Below are 22,641 nucleotides of genomic sequence, written 5' to 3' on the forward strand. Positions count from 1 at the left end.
TGATGGGTTAAATGAGAGCAGAGAAAAGCCAGTGACTTGACCAGCACTGCTCTTACAAGGAATTAAATGTAGGCATTGGAAAATTAATGCAAAATATATCCAGATCATAAGGCTACATACCTCTGACCAGAAATAATTAAAAGCCCAAACAAAAGAACTGAAATTGTCAGCCCAAATATAAATGTATTCCTTCTAACAAAACCCTTCTGGATGCAACTTTCTTTACTTTTTAAATACACAGAGACTGCAAACAGTTTGTGCAAAATAAATACCCCGCCACTTGCCACTCACGCTTCCATGTTTTATCGGAGCACGATGGGTACTCTTTATTTAAACAGAATGTAACTCCACCCAGCCCTCCCTGCCCAGTCCCCTATCTCTTCTACCAAAGAATTCTGTTTTGTCAAGTTAGGGTAGTTAAGGCATTCTGACATGTAATTAAAGGTGATTCAAAATAGATATCTAACATTATGCCAATTTAGGAATAGTAGATAAATTACTGAATGGCTTACAAATGAATAACTCATTCTTATTATAAATGGAATGCCTGTTACAAGCATGATGCATTGAAATATAGTAATGACATGTACATGGTACATGTTAAACAATTTTAAATAAAACAAAAGCTTGACAGTTACTCAAATATACAGTACAAATTCACAAAACAAAAATCTTTTAAAACAAGTTGAGGTAACCTCAAACATAAGTTTTAATGCAATAAACCAGTGAATAAGTATCTCCTTTAGAGAAAGACACTTTCCGTATTCTCCTCCAGTAGATTCTCATCAGGTTTAATTGCATTCTCATCTATACACCAATGTTACTTGACTTATAAATAAAACATAGCTTTAATTTAAGGATTTCTAAGTATATATACTTTTCTACCACCAAGTTAATGAAGGAAAAAAACTGACCCAAAAATATATATCTTTACAGCAGTTGACTTGTACATAAACCTTAAAAATAAGTTTGAGCTTGCAGATAAAGGGAAAACTGAATGCAGGGTAGTTTTATAAGAAAACTATACACTGCAAGATGGCTATTCGGAAACTGTAAACATTAAGCTTGATTCGGACCCCTGAATTTCTGTGTAGGGCAAATGCAAATGTCAGATCATCACCAGGAGTTTTCCTCGTGGGCTCTTGTGCTGCTGCCACTGCCCACAGTACTCTTTTCACACGGACTCCCTGAATTTGGTGCCTGCTCTACGGAAAGCAAGGCTAGTAATGAAAGATCTGAGAGGGAGACTATGAGTAGCATGAACATCAAAACCCAACCAGATTCAAAGTTACAGCTGTCCACTCTCAACCTATTAGGCCTGTGGGCCTAGAGCTCCCACATAGGGATCTCTTATCAGAAAGCTGGGAGGAATTTCAGCCATAACATTAAAATTCCTAGGATTTGAGGAGTTTTATAATCTTGGGTAATATTTCCATTGAAAAAATCTGGTAGGGAGGCTCCCCAAGGCCTCCTGCAGAGGAGGCAGCCTTGGGGCCACAAGCCTATAATTTGGACTTATCAATAAACTGCCAGAACTTTCCTCATAGGAGTGCAATTAAGCATCTTTTAAAAACCAGAAAAATATTTGCATCCATAGAACTAAACTAAATTTTTCTTCCAATTTTTAACGAAAAAGCTCCTGGGATGATGATTTCACAATCCAGAGCAATGTTTTAGAGCAGAATTATAAGCCCCTGAAAAATAGGAGTTTATAATGAAAACATAAAGCCACACCAATTATCATAACAAAGACTGTATAGTACATGTGTAACATTTCTTTTGATGATAATGTATGTTTCTAGTAGATGTACCATAACATACATTTTGTGTTAGACTTTTAAAATCCCCTTTACACACTGTAATTTTGAATTCACTCATTTTCAATACTTAAACCATTTTTAAAACACAATAGCCATTCTGGCATTGAAAACCTTCATTCCATCATAGAAACGACAGTAAGAAGTGAAGGTCAATCTTCAAATCTTGATTCTCTTCAAAGTTGCTGGCAGATACGAGCTAGTGAACGACAGTAGTGGTTCTCCACAAAGATCTCAACCAGGTCTCAAAAAGACAGGCAAAGGCTTACATCACTGGCCATCAAGATCAGTGGCAAAGAAACAGTTCTGCCAGCAGGATCAGCACACATGGCAGGGGAGAATTTGGGAAGATGAAAGGAAAGGCCAGAGTTGACACCTAGGCGAGTCAGTCTGTATACTCAGCCACTAATGAAAGAAGGACGGTGATGTCATCAGGCTTTCCACCTCTCACATTCAATCCGTTGTCACATACAAACTGTGCAAAAGGTGACATATAAATTGGGTCATAGGCCAGCTCATGGGCTTGCTCAGCAATGCTTCTTGCCGTCTACTGTATACTTTCATAATTTGAATTCTTTATTTTATTTATTTTTTTTTTTAGCTCCTGAAGAATCATATAATCAGGCATGTTGTCAAAAAGTCCATCTGTTGCCATCAGAATAATGTCTCCTAACTGGACATCAAAAGATGTGCTATCAGCAGCATCCGGGCTGTCACTCAGGACGACTCCTTCGGCTTCAGGTGGTGCAATTGAGAGCTGGAATGGAGTGTTGAAGTAATGCTGCTGCTCATCTGATCGGTGCACAACCTCACCACCCCTGACAACCAGAAAGCCTGAATCACCCAGGTTTGCTGTGTGTAAGCGGTGACTAGTTCTGTCCAGCACCACGATGCAGGCAGTACTGCTACCAAGCAAAGATACTTTATTTTGCAGCAACTCACAGTAGCTTGTGGTGAGGATTCCGATGGGATTACTTGGGACGAAGCGTCCGTATTAAGTCCCTGAGAACTGGGATGGATCAACTCCATAGTGTCTCCACCCTCCTTCACCATCTGCAACCCCGAGCACGTCTGCCGAGCGGTGCCGGGCCACGAAGCACGCGCCGTCCCCGTAGCACGCGCCCTTCTTGAGAAGGCCCTTGCGGAAGTCTTTGCTGAAGCCGCAGCCGGCCGTCACCAGCTCGTAGTCACCGCCACCGCCGCCAGCGGCCCTGGGGTCGGTCTGCGCGAGGCCGCCGAGCACAGCGCGGGCCACCAGCCGCCCATAAGAGAGGACCTAGAACATCGCCGCTGCTGCCCGCCCCCCCCAGGAGGCGGGGGGGCCCGGGGAGCAGGAGGACGCGGAGGCCGGGAGCCCGCTTGCTCCTCAGCCGCAGCAGCGCCGCCGCCGGGGCGCTCCTCCGGGCGGCGCAGAGTCGCCGCCGCCGCCCTTGCCCGACGCGCGGGGCCTCGCACACGCTCCACCGCGCGCACCGGAGCCAGAGCGAGGTCAGAGCCGGCGGCTCCTCCACCTCAGCCCAGGTGGGGTCCCGGCTGCAGCCACCGCTGCCGCCGCCATCTTCGGCTCCACTAGCGTGTTCCGGGACTTCCTTTCTTTTTTTAATTCAAATGATATTTATACAAATATTCTCCCATGGAAGGTGATTATTTCTGCCCATAATCTGGATCATTTACACATTTCAAAACGAATAAATGGAATCTTAGCTTTAAGAAAAGTCTTGGGTTTAAATCCAAACACTGATGACCACCTAATGGTAGCGACATAAGCCACAGAAACTCTCTGAGTTGTGTTTATTCTTCCACAGAATAATATGATACTGCCTATTATAAAGCTCTATGAGGACAGGTAACTTGGGCCATTTTGTTCACTACCATATGACTGGTGTCAAGAATTGTGCCTGATGTATGGTAGGCACTAAATCAATAATAGTTGAATGTATAGAACAAACAGCAACCATAATAATATGATCACCTTTGTATGATTTATTATACTAGGCTAGTTGATCAGCAATAGTATTTAACTCTCCATTATTCAGAAAAATTTTTTACCCGGAAGAGAGTGAAGTAAATTGTGCTTCTGCCACTGGAGAATTTGGAGGGAATGACTTCCAGGGAACCAAGACCCTGGGATCACATAGCCCACATGAAAATCTATCCCGAGGAAGTAAGTACTGTTCACATCATCTTTTCCAGTTGTCAAATAACCGAGAGCCACTCCTCAGGGAATGATCCCCAAGCCCATTCTAGTAAAGCGGTCAGGACACAGGGCTTGAAGCAATGTCCAAATCACCCAACGTGTGGCCAAAACCATAACTGAAATGTCTTCCCAATTTCAGGGTAGAATTACTTATAAAGATGGAAAGAAGAGAGCACAGAGACATCCTCAGGAGAAACAAACAAACAAAGAATGAAGCCATGAGGTGGGTCTTGCTGGGTCTAGGAGTTTATAGGTAGAAACATGGCGCCCCTTGAATGAGTTTTGTCCAGCATCTTACCGCTTCTTGAAACTTCTGTCAGTTCTCTAGCTCATACAGAGAGTAGTGGTTCAGAATGTGCAGTGGACTCAGGAATCAACAGAAATCATGGCCCCAACCCCTCACCAAAGAACAAGGCAGCAGGTACCAGCACCTTGAAAAGTCTAAAATGCCTTCCTGAAATGCAGCAGGATGACAGCTTGGAATCAGCTTTTGATGGTGCATATTCTTCTATACATGTTGTTTTGCGGGCATTCTATTTGTAAAACATTGGGATAAGGATCAATGAAAAGATATGATGAGTAGACCAAATCAATAGACCAAGAACCCCGGTTCTGTCACCGGCCTGAACCCCTGAACTAGGAAATTTCTAGTAGAAAGTTCTGCCTAGATATCAATGTTGCCTGTGAGAACAGAAATGCATTTGAGGAAGACTCATCACCCAGATGAATCAGAAAGTGCCAGAAGTGACCAATAGTTCCCTCAGCCTCATTATAATGTTAAAATCTGCTCCTGAATAGTCATCCCTGACCCTAACAAAAGGGGCCTGCTTTCCCTTGTTTGGGGCTTTGGAAATGATTCCCAGGATCTCTCTGTTAGTACAAATAAAGGCAACCTGGTGAGGCATGAAGACTCTGCCTGTATCTCACTGGAGAGCAGATTCACCCTTACCCTTGTTCCCAGAACAAAGCCTGGGGAGCTGCACTGAGTGTTACAGGATGATGGTAAGTCTCCTGGCTCCCAGGAGAAGTTCTGCCTACAGGTGCCACATTGCCAAGCACTTCTCTTACTCCAAAACTTGGAGCAGCTCTGGCCTGGTTGATTTTTAGGAGGTCTTTTTACTCTATATACCTCCGAGGGACCCAGACTCTCTGCACAAGTGAGATAAAAGGGAATAACAAAAACAAAAACAGGAGCCTCTGTCTCCTGAAAAACTGCTATTCCTGGTGCCTGCCTTTATCCCCCGAAGATGAGAGAACCCAGTCACTGGGGCACCTTGCAAAGTAAAGTGCTTTCTGGGATGCCTGGCTGGCTCAGTCCATTTTTTTTTATTATTATTATTATTTCTTTTTAATTTCTTTTCTTTTTTGTGTGATTCAAAATTTTTTTAAAATTTCTTTTCAGCGTAATAGTATTCATTGTTTTTGCACCACACCAGGTTCTCCATGCAATACATGCCCTCCTTAATACCCACCACCTGGTTCCCCCAAGCTCCCACCTCCCGCCCTTTCAAAACCCTCGGGCTGTTTTTCAGAGTCCATAGTCTTTCATGGTTCACCTCCCCTTCCAATTTCCCTCAACTCCCTTCTCCTCTCCATCTCCCCATGTCCTCCATGTTATTTGTTATGCTCCACAAAGAAGTGAAACCCTATGATAACTGACTCTCTCTGCTTGGCTTATTTCACTCAGCATAATCTCTTCGAGCCCTGTCCATGTTGCTACAAAAGTAGCAACAAAAGTTGGGTATTCATCCTTTCTGATGAAGGCATAATACTGCACAATGGCTCAGTCCATTAAGTGACTGCTTTCAACTCATGTCATGATCCCAGTGTCCTGGGATCAAATCTCACATTGAGCCTCCTTGCTCAACAGGGAGCCTGCTTCCCCCTCTGCCTCTGCCTGCCGCTCTGTCTGCCTGCACTCTCTCTCTCTTTCTCTCTCTCTGACAAGTAAATAAATAAAATATTTTTTAAAAGAGAAGTAAAGTGCCTTCTATTTTTATAGAAATATTTGAAAGACATTTACCCTTCTAAGTTCCCTTCTGCTCTCTCCCCACATTCTCTTCCATGCTCAGGGTGTCCACCCCCAGGTGCACATGTTCCAGAAACAGAAGTGAGGGGAGCCAACCCCCCTGTGTCCACAGTGCTGCAGGTCGGACCCAGATTATGCCTTCGTGCATGAAGAAACTGATCACCCAGCCATGTTCACATGAATCCTGATGAAAGCCAGGATTCCCTTCAAACCTGAAAAATGTTTTTCTAAGTTTTTTTTTATTATTTTTTAAGTTACTTTTATTGTTTTAGTAATCTCTACACCTAATATGGGGGGTTCAAATCCACACCCCGGGGTCAAGAGTTGCATGCTTTTCTGGTTGAACCAGCCAGGCGTCCCTAGTGTTTCCTCTTATCAGGCACCTCGTTTTATCGCTGTGTGCATGGCCCACTTTTGCAAGGAAAGACAATTCTTTCTTGATTACCATATAGTAAATCTTTGTACTTCTTCTGTCAATGGGGTTTAACTCATACCAACCTTCCAAGGCAAATACTATTATTTCTGTTTTAAATATGCAGAGGCTAAGACTTGGGAGATTAAGGGAGTTGTCTCTGGATACTCCAGTGATGAAGAAGAGAACCAGGTCTTTCCAGTTCTGAAAACCCTCAATCTTTCACTACACAGGCAGCACAGGCATTAATCTACTAAATGATCTAGAACAAACACAACTAAGCCAGGACCGAAAAGGGCTTATAAATGGACTAAATAAATATCTCATCTATATTGTACAGTCATAATTGGTAGAAAAAGGGTTTTTAAAGTCACAGGAATAGAACTTCCAAAAATAACAAACTCATAAAGCCAGGTGAGAATTTTAAGGAAAGTTTTCCTAGCCAATGTACATTGTTATTTGAAGTTTTTTTTTTTTTTCTTCTTCTTCTGAAGAAATCTCATTCGGTCTTTTAATTAGTGGCAAACAAGATAAAAGATCATCATAAAGACATCATACACCCTGTCCCTTCAAACTTTAAATCCAGAAGTGTTTTTATTTTAATAAGCAAAGTGAATAATATTGACATTCTTAATTACACTGAAGGAAGTGAAGGCAAGTCCATTAATTAGCTCTAGAGCTTTATCTACTTTAGAGTTGATGAAATAACTCATAAAATAATCTAACACATCTTTAAAGAACTTTAGAAATACATGTCTGGCACTGGCAGAAAGACACTCACTAAAGGGCTAGTACAGAGCAGCTTTGCTCTGGACCTCCGGGTGCAGCTGGAGTTGAAGATCCTGATCTGTTACCAGTAAGAGCACTCCATGAAGTAATCTAAGAAAGTGCAGAGCAAACAGTTCTAGGGACAAGCAAAAAGGAAAGAAAACACCATGTCTTAGCAAATCTTATGATATTTACCAAGGGAGATCTTTTATTTTATTGGTATTCCATAACCACCTGGTCCATTAAGTCTCCACTGCATCTATTAACTCCAGAGGAGGCAAAATCCCATCTGGGACAGAAAAAACAATGAAAGCAAGACATATTTTCTGTCCTTAGAAACCCCTCTCCCCTGGAGAGGCCACTTGTCAACGTACTTTCCAATGTAACAAGAGGTGGTTGCTTGCTAAGGAGGGTCAAGAACTTCTCATTTAAGGAGATTCTATGTTAGAAATGATAACCCATGGATCCCAGCTGTGTCCAAGGCTCAAGATCACTCAGACCAATTGTTCATGGTATAAACTGTTATCAGTGAATCCTTCAATAGCCACCAGCACCAACAGACACAAATAGAAATGCTCACCATGAGACACATTAGAATTTTCACTGCAGCCTGTTTTGGAATAGGCAAAAATTGGAAACTATGAAATGCCCATCAGAAGCATAAAGGAAAATAAACTGTGAATGCAAAGTGAGCAATAAGGCAGCAGTTAGCATGCATGAAGAAACCGCAGACATAACATTGTGTGAAAAAAGTCCATGACAAACGAGGACATGCTTCACAATGCCACTTTTAAAGGACAAGAATGGGAAAGCAAGCTATACACTGCTCAAGGACAAAAGGACAATCCGAGGAGGAGCCAAGAACTTGCACAGATACTGTTCCAAAGAAGACTTACAGATGGCAAAAAGCACACAGAAAGAGGTTCCACATCATTATTATTCATTAGGGAAATACAAATCAAAACCACAATGAGATACCACTACACACCTACTAGGATGGCTATAATCAAAACAATGGAAAGTCACAACTGTTGGCAAAGATGCCAAGAAATCAACACCATCACCCACTGCTAGTGGGAATGTGAAAATGTTCAGTCGGTGTGGAAAACAGTTTGGTGGTTCGTCAAAAATTTGCATGTAGAATTACTGCAGTTCTATTCCTAAGGCACATACCCTAAATGGCTGAACACAGGCATGTAAATAAAAGCTTTCATATGGAGATAATGGCAACGCTATTTACAATAATCAAAAGGCAGGAACAACTCCCCCAAAGAGGTTGGAAGTACTATTCTTAATATCAGTCAAAAGCAAACACCTGTGAGATTTGGAATTCTGCTTTACTCCCAGTATTCTGGGGTCAGCAAACTGTACTCTCCTGCATACACAACAAAAATCTGTGCATATGATGCTTATCCCCTCAGCACATAGTGAAATTAGGACATCAGATGAATTTATAATTTTCCTATTTCAAACATCTAAATCTCACAACCTAAGAGAGTCTGACAACATATTTTAGGCTTCCAGTTATACTGATCTCATAAAAGGGATGCTTTTCCATTTTCCCAGGTATCTTCTCCAACCTCGTCCTCCACTGGCCTGATGCTGATGCATCATGTGCATACATTAGCTTCTTAGGGGGTCCCCAGTACATGCAAACTGCTAGAGAGAGCATCTGCTTCTCGATCCTTCCTAAATCTCCACCACTGACACCTTTACTTCGACCCCAATGGTTAAACCACATAAAGTGTATGACACCTAAAGGGCATGTGGGCAGTCTCTACCTTACATGTCACTCACGGTCCTCCCTTCTTCAAATCAGAGGTCTGTTTTGTCACTTTAAAAAATGTAATAGTGAATCCAAGAAGGCCTGATGGGATTTTGTTGAGCACAATAAGACAGTGTCTAGAACCCAAGAGCCCTGCTGACTCTCCCCTGCTGCTTGGCTGTGCCTCTGCTCGCTCTCAGAGCTGAACTCAGGCAACGTGTCCCCACATCTCCCCTGCAGTTCTTCTGTTCCATGCTACTGTCACAGCGGGGGTGTGGGGTTCAGCTTCCTGAAGTACCCTGTTCTGATAAAGACAGAAAGGACACTGATGAGTACTAAGGGCAACATGTCTATTTATCACAGAGCAGGAAACACTTGCCTTCGTAAGAAGAAGCCCACTTATTACATGGGGATCCCTTTCAAATATATGCAGGAGTTGAGGGTTTTAAGGGCGTCTTCCATTTCCCTATCTCTGAAATGATGATGAAGGCGTGAGGTACTTATAGTCTCTTTAGTGTCTCCCAGGCAGTGGTCTGAGCTAGGAACTCATTGAGGGTGATAGATTCACACAGCACTTTCTTGGCACCCACAATAGTAAAATCATTTATTTTTTTATATAGCTTTCCTCTACTTGACACAATCCAAATATACTGACTTCCTACAGAGATCTCCCAACTCTGAACATGCTAGTTTTATCAATAAATGTGTTTATAATAGCATTGTAACTCCACAGAACTCATTAATATTATTAATAACTTAACCTTTTCACCTCACAGGCTCAGTACAAAACTCTTCACATGTGGATTGTTAAAATACATAATGACAACGATAATGAGAAGCGTATTCCTCATTCCCAAATTACTACCTGCTCCAAGGACCAGCTTTTGAAGACTTCTGAGGAATGTAACACTTTTTTTTTTAAGATTTTATTTATTTATTTGACAGAGAGAGATCACAAGTAGACAGAGAGGCAGGCAGAGAGAAGGAGGGAAGCAGACTCCCTGCTGAACAGAGAGCCCGATGCGGGACTCGATCCCAGGACCCTGAGATCATGACCTGAGCCGAAGGCAGCAGCTTAACCCACTGAGCCAGCCAGGTGCCCCAGAATGTAACACTTCTTATATTTGATAACAATTTCAAAGGCATCAGCCAAAATTATGAGTCATATGTAATCAAGTTTGATCAACTCCCTGAAACACATGAGAGAGACTATGTGGAGACCCTCATCAGATACTTGAAGGTATGTGACCAATGGGAAAATCAGTTGTTTTGATTTGCACAACAGAATGTGCATTTGGGTTCCCTCAACAGGAGAGATGGGGGGAAAGTCATTGGAATGAAGTGTTTTTTTTTTTAAATATCCTGATTGAATGAAGAAAGACAACTATCAAATGATCTCCCTGATATGAGGAAGTGGAGATGCAATGTGGGGGGTTTGAGGGGTAGGAAAAGAATAAATGAAACAAGATAGGATCGGGAGGGAGACAAACCATAAGAGACTCTTAATGTCACAAAACAAACTGAGGGGGGCAGGGGGTAAGGGGTTGGGAAAGGGTGGTGGATTATGGACACTGGGGAAGGTATGTGCTATGGTGAGTGCTGTGAAGTGTGTAAACCTAGCGATTCACGGACCTGTACCCCTGGGGATAAATATACATTATATGTTTATTTAAAAATTAAAAAATTTAAAAAATAATAATAAATTTTTTAACTCTTAAAATTTTTTTTTAATTTCCTGATTGAAGAAAATCTGTTTTGCTTTTCTTTATAACTTAAACTGGCTATAGTATTTCAAGCATAATGCATACCCTTACTATTGAACAAAAGATGGTTATACTAAAACAAACCGACAAACGACCTTCAAATGCTCTTCTTAGCCCATTTTATCACACTTGCTTCTGCTGGAAAAGAGGGAAAGTTCAGATGACACACTCAAACCATCCATTAGGAGACCCAGCCTGAATAGTATCCTATCACCCCATAATGGCTATGAACAGACAGACACCTTTGCCATTCTGCCCAACACAAGGTCAATGGACAGGGTTCTGAGACAGCCCTCCCTGATTGCCCTTGGCAGACTGAGGCAGTTTTTCTATTCTGTGAGTGATTGCAGCATTACCCGGATAAAAGGGTAGTCTAAGTCCAAATTCTTGGGTGAAAGTCTTGAATAATTTGCAGCTCCTGCCATGAGCTCACACCCAATCTATCATATGCCATTAACACAGCTGTCTGTCTGTGGATCCTGGCAACAGGTAGCAAGAACACACTGAGTGCAGGGAGAAACCTAGCCCCCATCCCCACACAAAATCCTCAACAAGATGGACAGGGCAATTAGATTCTGTCACAAAGACTCCAAAGTAAGCACAGCAGCTCTGCTGTTAGCAACTTAGTGCTGACCCAACCAAGCCTCCACTCTTTTTTCCCCACACTCCTCCCTTTCTTTTATAACCTCTCTCTCACCTTTCTTCTACCAAATGTTTGAGTAAAATTATCCCCCTCTTTGTTCCATTGCAAATAACCCCACTTGGAAATGAGCTGAAGACAAAAAACCACCCAAACAATAGAAGGATGGAAAAGGGCAAGACCTGTATTCAAGCCAGTGAGGAACAATGGCCAACACTCATTCAGAATTATCTATGAAGTGTTTCCTGCCAAATAACCTGGACATCTAGCTCACGGAGTAAGAGTTCCTGTGTTTGAGCTAGTGGGGTCACAACCACTAATCAACTCCCATTATGTGTGAAAGATTACCACATATTCTCTTTCATCACAGTTCTGTTTCATTTAAGAGTAGCCTTCCCACAAAACTTGCAAAGGGATTCTGCCACTGAATTGTACACCTGAAATGGATTAATTGTATGACGTGTGAATTATATCTCAAAAAAAAAAAAAAGAGAAAAAAGTAAGAGAGAGAGAGAGACTCAGATTGCTGTCTGCCACCTATCTCCAGGTGACAGGAAGTGGATTTTTAGAGGGAGGTGATCAAGGCTTTCCCCAGTGTGCAGGAAAGAAAATATAGCCACATGACTGTTTCTCCCCATCATTCATTTTATCAGTGAAAGGCATGACAGCACTTCCTTAGTGAGGTGCTGAGCCCTGCGGAGGTCTGTAACCAAGAGAAGGAGGAGGGAATAAGATAGAATGACCAGATGTTTAAAGCACTGTCAAAAGGAAAAAAAAGTGATCTAAAGTGATCATTATGACAGGACACATCTCCCAGGAAAATGCCTATCACAAAGAGCTTGCATGGGGGCAGAAAAGGAGTTCTGGCTTGAAGCCACAATGAAAGGTCTATAGCAGTAATTCTCAGACAGAAGGGAGATAGAATTAAAGGTGAGCCCAACACCCAACACTGAGGTAAGAATGTGCCAGGTAGTACAGGGGTGGGCAAGTGCCTGCATCAGCAAGAAATGGGGGATTCGCTGGTGATAGAGGCTGAGCGGTTGGTTGGGTAGGATGTGAGGGTTCTCAAATGTCACGCTCAGGACAGCAACTGCCTCTGGCATCACGGATAAACACCTTGGAGGCTGGCAGCTTGAGTAGTGCATCAGCACATCTGATATCTTGCCCGTATAAACAGCACCCAAGCAACGGGTCTCGGAGGAAAAAATAATGTGATTAGATATGTGCTTTAGAAGGACAACCCCCCGAACAAAGCATAGCATGGTGGAGCACAGAAAACTGTAGCAACATTAACAGTTTGGGGGCCCCCAGGGAAGTTTTGATACCTCCATAGAGTGGAAATGTCAAGGCAGTCATTAAAAATCATGATCTTCAAAAAAATGTAATGTGACTTGGGAAAAGAACATGTACACAATATTAAAAGAAAAAAGCAGAATACTGAGCTCTATTAGATGTTTCCAATTTTATTTTTTTAATTACTCAGGATAAACATAATAAAGAGGTTAGTAATAAATACACCATATAGAGTTCCACTTCCAGGACGACTGTGAGAAGCTCCAAGGACCCACTCCCCAGTGAAGCCAGCAAAGCTGGTGGAAAAAGGATTTTAAAAGTAAAGATATCTAGAAATTGTCCTCAGGGTGGTAGCAAATGAAGAAACTTTGATTCAAGAAAACTTTTTAAAATGGTGTATGAATATTATGGCATTTGAGCCACAAACTATTCTTTCCCTCATTACCAGAATCGCCAGATGGGCTTAGCAGAAGGTCTTCTGCAGATGGGCATAGCCAAGAAGATAGGGTCCCTTCTCCCTCTGCTCTCAATCAAGGCTTAGTGTATCTCATCAAGAGGGATAGGCAACCCACATTCCTCATTTCCTTCAACCCCAAGTTAAAAGGGTTATATTCCTGCTAAGTGTAGCCAAGAGGCCATGACCTCCCTTCTCTGACACAGCCTCTCCCCACAAAATGGAGGCTCCAGTGAAAGCATGGCAGACTGAGAATCCTGGGGCCCTAGCCACCCTCACTACAGCTCACCTGGGGACCAGCTTTCATGCTTCTGAGAGGCAAGCTGAAATGACCAGAGTCTACTGTCTCACCTGGTGCCCAGTGTGGCTCAGAGAGTTTTTCTAGGGTGAGCAGAAGTCCATAAGAAAAGCGAGCTCCAGAATTCTCCACAAAGGGTGTGGGCAATTCAAGTGAAAGGAGCTCAAGACAGTAGTCTCTCTTAGCTCATATTGACAAGCTGAGCCATTGACCAGCTCGTTTACCAAAGACCCAGGGAAAGAGGCCATTGAGAGCCCTCCTAGGGTTCAAACAGATGCTAAAGACTAGCCTAAAAATCTACCTCTGCCCAGATGTAATTGAATCAGACAGTTGAAGAGGTGATGCCCAGCACACTGGGGAAAAAAGTAGATAAATCACAAGGTAACTAACGGGACCATGGGTATGGTGGGTATGGGTATGATTGGGCAGATGAGTAACACGAAAATGCAGCAGACAGCTTAACAGTGATGATGGAGAGACAAAACTACACCACCCCAGGGTGACTGTCTACATGTCCAGCTGCACCATCTGAGGAAACCTGCTGCTTCACACTGTGGAAGAAAAAGACTTCAGAACAGCCAACCAAGTCACACAACAAATAAGACAAGTTAATAACAACAAGCCTGGAAACATGGAGGGGACTCAGTACCCACAGTTGCTACAATATATTATCCAAAATGTCCAGTTTTCGACAGTAACAACAAATATAAGTGCGAAGAAATAGGGATAGGAACACATATTTGGGCAAAAAAAAAAAAAAAAAAAAACAGGCAACAGAAATTGCCTTTGAGTAGGGTAACGCCAGATTTAATACACAAAATTTTCAAAATAGCCATGAAAAAATACATTCAAAAACGGATGTGAATCATACTTAAAGAAGGAAATCACAGTATGAAGACCTCAACTCACCAATAGAGAATGCCAATCCAGAGGCAAAAATTGTTTAGAAAAAAAATGAAAATTCTGGTGTTGAAAGTACCATAAATAAAATTATAAATTCATTGGTTGGGCTCAGCAGTAGATTTGAACTGGTAGAAGAAATAATCAGAAATCTTGAGTATAGATAGATAGATAGATAGATAGATAGATAGATAGATAATAGAGATTCTATAATCTGAGAAATAGAGCAGAAATTGAATGCAGAAAAATGAACAGCACCTCAGAGAAACTTGGGACACCATTAAGTATGCCAACATGGCCTGAGCTAAAACCAGAGTCAGACTCTCAACTGAAGGTGTCACCCAGGCAGCCCAGCCATCTGTGATTTCTGTCCACAGTCTCTGTAAGGCTCATCCCATGCTTCAGTGCTGCAGCTGCACTCCGTTTTTCCATGGAAGCTTTCGGTTTGAGGTGCCCCAATTGGCACCTCCATGAGTCCTTGTGTTTAGGCTCTGCAGGTCTCACTGGGTGTTGTTGTTACTGCCTTTATTACACAGATGGTTGCCTCATGAAATAGTTTCAGGTATTATTCTTGCAGTCTCTTCTAAGTGTTGACATAAATCTCAAGTATTGTTGCATATGTTCCAATGTTTCCATTGGAAACAGAGAGTATAATCTTAAGAGCATAAGAGAAAATCAGGCAGACACACAAACATCAGTAATTTTTTTTGCTCTGAGTTCTGCCTCCCAAGACATGTGGTCCTTTTTAGGGATTCCAACACAAGCTTGTAGATCAGATTCAAGAGATTGGAAAACCTGGTGAATTTTGTGTGCAATTGTAGGTGATTGTGTGCGGATAAGTGAAGTTCACTTTTATGTGCTACATTCTGTGACTTTCATCTGATCTCAAAAAGATTCATAACCTGGAAAGACCAAGAATTGTAGCTCTATAATGAACTCTATAATAAACCCTTCTATTTATAAACACATCAAGTTATTTAGAAAGAGAGAATGGTTGAATTTCTTATTTAAAAGAGTCTTAGAGGGGTGCCCCAGTGGCTCAGTGATATAAGCCTCTGCCTTCGTCTCAGGTCATGATCCCAGGGTCCTGGGCTCGAGCCCCATGTCAGAGTCTCTGCTCAGCAGGGAACCTGCTTCCCTCTCTCTCTCTTTGCCTGCCTCTCTGCCTACTTCTGCCTGCTTGTGATTTCTCTCTCTCTCTCTGTCAAATAAATAAATAAATAAATAATCTTTTAAAAATAAAAATAAAAAAGTTAAAGAGTCTTAGAAAACAGTTTGACTATCTTTGTAGTTTTATGGAAGGAATCCAATTTTCTTTGCTGGGTGTTCCAATACTAAGCATAAATCTTTTTCCACAGACACTTTAAGGACCTGAGAGCACTCAGGTAATAAAAAATTTTCTACCTTGAGAGCAACAGAAGGCTGTAGGTGTAGTCTTAGTTCCTTGGTGGTAACTAAGACCAAATCTTCAGAAGCACAACTCCATGATCTATAGTCACATGAATACTTTAATATCTTCCCCATATAGTTCAGAACTGGTACATTGCAGGGAGTAAATGATTGTCATTGTGTTTTATGACATGTCCTCTCTTAATTTGCTCATTATGAATTTGATTTTTGGTCTTTGTAGATGTCTTATTTCTCTCTTTTCTCTGATCATTTGTCCTGAATGTAGGCCATTCTATTTTTCTCTTTGTACATCTGCCACCTTTGATTCTTCCTTTTCTCGTTTCCAAGTCTCATTTCCCTAATCACTGTGTCTCCTGCCTTGATCATGAGATCTGTTATTCTCAAGAGACTTTAGGCATCTTCTCTTTTGTTCTGTCCGAAGGCTGGAAGAGGCTCTTGGTTGTTGTTTTTGGTGTGTGTGTGTGTGTGTGTGTGTGTGTGTGTGTGTGTGTTTCTAAACTGCACAGTCATAGAATGAGAATCTAGAAAGAGGTCTGTGAAACTCTGTGCTTGTTTTCTTTTTTTAAGGATTAAATTTTCTCGTGTTTCTTTGAGGGTTTTTTTTTTCCCCCCAATTTAGAACTATCCGAAGGAGAGTCCATCCTGCCCAACATGCTTCCTAAGTCTGCAGGAGTTCAGTAAGTGATTGTTGACTGGCTCACTGATTCTTTAAGAGCAACCTTAGTAACAGAAAATTAATCTTGACATCTAACCTAGAATTGTTTCTACTTCAATTCTTTTCCCTCTAATTACTTTGAGTACTTTCCTTCTCAACAATCTAGTACATGGAGCTTTATTCCCCACTATCTCATTCCCCTTTATTTCTGTTCAGTTAAATATTCAAGTGCCTCATAAGCCCATCATGTGATTTATGTGCTTTGCTTTTTATTTTTATTCTGTTCTCTGTTCTGAAGACTTGTCTTTACAAACCATAAATCTCTGGTTCCCTGAGGATCAGCTGACATACTGACATGGTATTAGGGATTGAAATCTCAAGGAAGCAGAAGAGAGGGAAAGCAGGGAAGGAGAGAGATCATGTAGGGAAGGGAGCACTGATCATCACACCAACCCGTGGCAGCAAGTGCAGCCAGTGCTCAATCATGGAGGGTCATTTCAGAGATGCTAGTCATACCACCAGTTCTTGGGACAGTACGGGGCTGCAGGCGGGAAAAGAAGGATTTATCTCTTTTTTCTCACTCTCCAATTTTCCAGTAAGAGCACCCAGTGGTTACTGCAGCCGCAAGAGCTCAGAGCTCCCATGGCTCTGGATCCAGCCCTGCTTGTACTCAGTGAAGTGATCTCTCTTACACAGCTGGCACCACAGTGCAGAGCCTCCCCACCTCTGCTGATTGATTATGGTGACAATATCCGCAACCTGGACCATCACTCTGGGGACTGCAGAAGCCATGACAAGTCAATTTCCTCAGCAAGCAGAACCAGTGCCCATTAACTGGGCCCCATGTAATACCCTTTATAGAGAAAAATAGCTTATTATATCCTGGCATGCTGCTCCTATCATCTTCCATGAGGAGCCAAACACATTCTTCAGTATCAATAGTGTGTGTGTTTTTTTAACCTCACCCACACACCTCTCTTCAGAGAGAACCCTCTTCCCTCTCATAGCTCTGGCTCCATCCCTACCTCTCAAAATCATCTTCTTTGAAGTCCATGGTATTCACCTACACTTTCCTTTCTCCTTTAATCTGTGCTGGCTTTCTGAGATTAAATGCTGAAAGGTTTTGTGGTGTTTCTTAACTATCTTCTCCACACTCCCCCTGCCCTGTGCCCTGCTCTGCCCCTGAGGGATCAGACCTTGACTGCCTGCCAAACATGCCATAAATCAGCCTATAACTGTTGGACACTTGGGGCCACTTACCATATTTCACTCTTATAAATAATGCTTAAAATTTGGATCTCTCTATGGTTGTTTCCTTAGGTATGTTCCTAACAAAGAAAGTACTATGCAACTGGAAGGTTTAATTGATACTGAACTTTCTCTCAAAGAGTACTAAAGTGTGTGTTTATTGACATTCTTAAAAATATGAATGACCTTGCCCAAGTATTTAATAAAATAGAAGGATAATATATATTATAGTGATATATAACAAATGCTATATAATGCAAAAATATAAGGGATCTTATTCATTCATTCATTGCCTGACCTTTATTTTTCAGAGTTTTCTGTAATAAACATAACTACAAGGAGACCTATTTTGTAAATGACATTTAGACACATAGCAAGCAACCTATATGTGTAAAATTTAATATCATATGTACACTTCACAAAAACACTAAATGTTTGCATCATAGACAAGAAAAACAGTGAATTTCACATTACTTACTGGGATTCAGAGCATTATGAACTCTCTGTGCATTGGGAGAGATAAGTTTTATGACCTGATTTTCTTTTGTGGTGCTTAAGAAAAGTCCATAAAGATTCTCCTTCCTGAAAATTTACTCTTTTGGGGTGATGAAGCTACCTTCTGTGTAATTTCAGAATTCTCTTGATAAACTATGCTTACTGCATGAATCATCCAACAGATGTGCTAGTACTTAGAAGCTGGCAATGAATATGGATCCTATGGATTTAAATTCTTAAGTTTTTAAATATGGGATTTTTAGTTTATATTTACCTTCCAGCACAGAGGTATATACCAGATGTTTACCATAGTTCCATTCTATTTTGCTTTCTCTAATCTCTACCAATATTTTAACACAAAATTGCATCCAAATAATTTGGAAATATTTTAATCATATTAGACCTATGTGTTAAGAAAAATATAAGTCATGGGGCGCCTGGGTGGCTCAGTGGGGTAAGCTGCTGTCTTCGGCTCAGGTCATGATCTCAGGGTCCTGGGATCAAGCCCCGCATCGGGCTCTCTGCTCAGCAGGGAGCCTGCTTCCTCCTCTCTCTCTGCTCTCTCTCTGCCTGCCTCTCTGCCTGTTTGTAATATCTGTAAAATAAATAAAATCTTTTAAAAAAAAGAAAAGAAAAAGAAAAAGAAAAATATAAGTCATAAAAAACAAAAGTGTTGGAGCACCTGGGTGGCTCAGTCATTATGCATCTGCCTTCAGGTCATGATCAAAGAGTCCAGGGATGGAGCCCTGCGTGGAGCTCCCTGCTCAGCAGGAAGCCTGCTTCCCCCCTCCCTCTTCCCTCCTTGTGTTCCCTCTCTCTCTTTCTCTCTCTCTCTGTCAAATAAATAAATAAAATCTTAAGCAACAACAAAAAAAAGTGTTCCCTAAGATATTTGTCATGAATGCATAAGCGTAAATATGACAAATCTGAAGGCTTTGTTATCAAACAGGTCATAATACAATCAGATAAGTTCTTGGACAATTCCTGGAAGACATTCAATCATAAATTATTTTTTAAATTTACTAGTGAGGGGGAAGGGAGTCAAGATGGCAGAGAAGTAGCAGGCTGAGACTACTTCAGCTAGGCGGAGATCAGCTAGATAGCTTATCTAAAGATTGCAAACACCTGAAAATCCATTGGCAGATCGAAGAGAAGAAGAACAGCAATTCCGGAAACAGAAAAACAACCACTTTCTGAAAGGTAGGACCGGCGGAGAAGTGAATCCAAAGCCACGGGAAGATAGACCCCAGGGGGAGGAGCCGGCTCCCAGCAAGCAGCGGAGCAACGGCGCACAAAATCAGGACTTTTAAAAGTCTGTTCTGCTGAGGGACATCGCTCCAGAGGCTAAACCGGGCCGAAGCCCACGCGGGGTCAGCGTGGCCTCAGGTCCCGCAGGGTCACAGAAGGATCGGGGGTGTCTGAGTGTCACAGAGCTTGCGGGTATTGGAACGGGAAAGCCGGCTACGGAGACAGAGCCGACAGTAAGCTCGCAGCTCGGGGTTACCTTGAACCGGTCACAGGCTCGGTGAGCTCGGAGTACGGCCGGAGGTCAGGCAGACGGGAGTGACTGGGCGCTGTTCTCTGAGGGCGCACTGAGGAGTGGGGCCCTGGGCTCTCGGCTCCTCCGGGCTGGAGACCAGGAGGCCGCCATTTGTATACCCGTCCTCCAGAACTCTATGGAAAGCGCTCAGGGAACAAAAGCTCCTGAAAGCAAACCCGAGCGGATTACTCACCCCGGCCCCTGGTAAGGGTGGTACAATACTGCCTGGGGCAAAGACACTTGAGAATCACTACAACAGGCCCCTCCCCCAGAAGATCAACAGGAAATCCAGCCGAGACCAAGTTCACCTACCAAGGAGTGTGGTTTCAATACCAAGGAGAGCAGCAAAATTCCAGAGGAAGAGAAAGCAAAGCACGGAACTCATGGCTTTTTCCCTGTGATTTTTTTAGTCTTGCAGTTAATTTAATTTTTTTCTTTTTCGTTTTTTTTTCTTGTCTTCTGGTAAAGTTTTTTTGTAACATTTAGCTTTTTCTTTTTTAACGTTTTTTAACTAGTTTATCTAATATATATATATATTTTTATATATTTTTCTTTATTAATTTTATTTTATTTTAATTCTTTTATTTTCTTTTTTTTTCTTCCTTTTTGAACCTCTTTTTATCCCCTTTCTCCCCGCTCACCATTTAGGATCTCTCTGATTTGGTTAAAGCATATTTTCCTGGGGTTGTTGCCACACTTTTAGTATTTTACTTGCTCCTTCATATACTCTTATCTGGACAAAATGACAAGATGGAAAATTCACCACAAAAAAAAAGAACAAGAGGCAGTAACTGAAGGCTAGGGACCTAATCAATACAGACATTGGTAATATGTCAGATCTAGAGTTCAGAATGACAATTCTCAAGGTTCTAGCCAGGCTCAAAAAAGGCATGGAAGATATTAGAGAAACCCTCTCGGGAGATATAAATGCCCTTTCTGGAGAAATAAAAGAACTAAAATCTAACCAAGTTTAAATTAAAAAAAAAAGCTATTAATGAGGTGTAATCAAAAATGGAGGCTCTCACTGCTAGGATAAATGAAGCAAAGAAAGAATTAGTGATATAGAAGACCAAATGGCAGAGAATAAAGAAGCTGAGCAAAAGAGGGACAAACAGCTACTGGACCACGAGGGGAGAATTCAAGAGATAAGTGACACCATAAGACAAAACAACATTATAATAATTGGGATTCCAGAAGAAGAAGAAAGAGAGAGGGAAGCAGAAGGTATACTGGAGAGAATTATTGGGGAGAATTTCCCCAATATGGCAAAGGGAACGAGCATCAAAATTCAGGAGTTTCAGAGAATGCCCCTCAAAATCAATAAGAATAGGCCCACAACCTGTCACCTAATAGTAAAATTAACAAGTCTCAGTGACAAAGAGAAAATCCTGAAAGCAGCCCGGGAAAAGAAGTCTGTAACATACAATGGTAAAATATTAGATTGGCAGCTGACTTATCCAGAGACATGGCAGGCCAGAAAGAGCTGGCATGATATTTTCAGAGCACTAAATGAGAAAAACATGCAGCCAAGAATACTATATCCAGCTAGGCTATCATTGAAAATAGAAGGAGAGATTAAAAGCTTCCAGGACAAACAAAAAATGAAAGAATTTGCAAACACCAAACCAGCTCTACAGGAAATATTGAAAGGGTCCTCTAAGCAAAGAGAGAGCCTACACGTGGTAGATCAGAAAGGAACAGAGACCAAATACAGTAACAGTCACCTTACAGGCAATACAATGGCACTAAATTCATATCTCTCAATAGTTACCCTGAATGTTAATGGGCTAAATGCCCCAATCAAAAGACACAGGGTATAAGAATGGATAAAATAAAAACAAAACCCATTTATAAGTGGCCTCCAAGAAACTCATTTTAAGCCCGAAGACACCTCCAGACTTAAAGTGAGGGGTGGAAAAGGATTTACCATGCTAATGGACATCAGAAGAAAGCAGGAGTGGCAATCCTTATATCACATCAATTATATTTTAAGCCAAAGACTATAATAAGAGAGGAGGAAGGACACTATATCATACTCAAAGGGTCTGTCCAACAAGAAGATCTAACAATTATAAATATCTATGCCCCCAACGTGGGAGCAGCCAACTATATAAACCAATTAATAACAAAATCAAAGAAACACATCAACAATAATACAATAATAGTAGGGGACTTTAACACTCACTGAAATGGACAGATCATCCAAGCAAATCAGCAAAGAAATGAAAGCCTTAAACGACACACTGGACCAGATGGACATCACAGATATATTCAGAACATTTCATCCCAAAACAACAGAATACACATTCTTCTCTAGTGCGCATGGAACATTCTCCAGAATAGATCACATCCTAGGTCCTAAATCAGGACTCAAACGGTATCAAAAGATTGGGATCATTCCCTGCATATTTTCAGACCACAATGCTCTAAAGCTAGAACTCAACCACAAAAGGCAGTTTGAAAAGAACCCAAATACATTGGAGACTAAACAGCATCCTTCTAAAGAATGAATGGGTCAACTGGGAAATTAAAGAAGAATTGAAAAAAATCATGGAAACAAATGACAATGAAAATACAATGGTTCAAAATCTGTGGGACACAACAAAGGCAGTCCTGAGAGGAAAATATATAGCGGTACAAGCCTTTCTCAAGAAACAAGAAAGGTCTCAGGTACACAACCTAACCCTCCAACTAAAGGAGCTGGAGAAAGAACAAGAAAGAAACCCAAAGCCAAGCAGGAGAAGAGAAATCATAATGATCAGTGCAGAAATCAATGAAATAGAAACCAAAAAGACAATAGAGCAAATCAACGAAACTAGGCGCTGGTTCTCTGAAAGAATTAATAAAATTGATAAACCCCTGGCCCGACTTATCAAAAAGAAAAGAGAAAGGACCCAAATAAATAAAATCATGAATGAAAGAGGAGAGATCACAACTAACACCAAAGAAATACAAAC

At 41.5% G+C, this 22,641-nt stretch overlaps 1 pseudogene across 1 annotated transcript; it reads right to left on the minus strand.

The window, feature by feature from the left end:
* Positions 1–1,957: 1,957 nt before the first annotated feature.
* Positions 1,958–17,455, minus strand: LOC309857435 (protein phosphatase PTC7 homolog pseudogene; annotated as a pseudogene). The gene is made up of 3 exons: positions 17,427–17,455; positions 3,158–3,410; positions 1,958–3,093 (listed from the first exon to the last, which is right to left on the minus strand). The product of its transcript is annotated as a protein phosphatase PTC7 homolog pseudogene (transcript).
* Between the last annotated feature and the right edge of the window lie 5,186 nt (positions 17,456–22,641).

Source organism: Mustela nivalis (genome assembly GCF_964662115.1).
Source record: "Mustela nivalis genome assembly, contig: HAP1_SCAFFOLD_702, whole genome shotgun sequence".
In the NCBI taxonomy this organism is placed as follows: Eukaryota; Metazoa; Chordata; class Mammalia; order Carnivora; family Mustelidae; genus Mustela; species Mustela nivalis.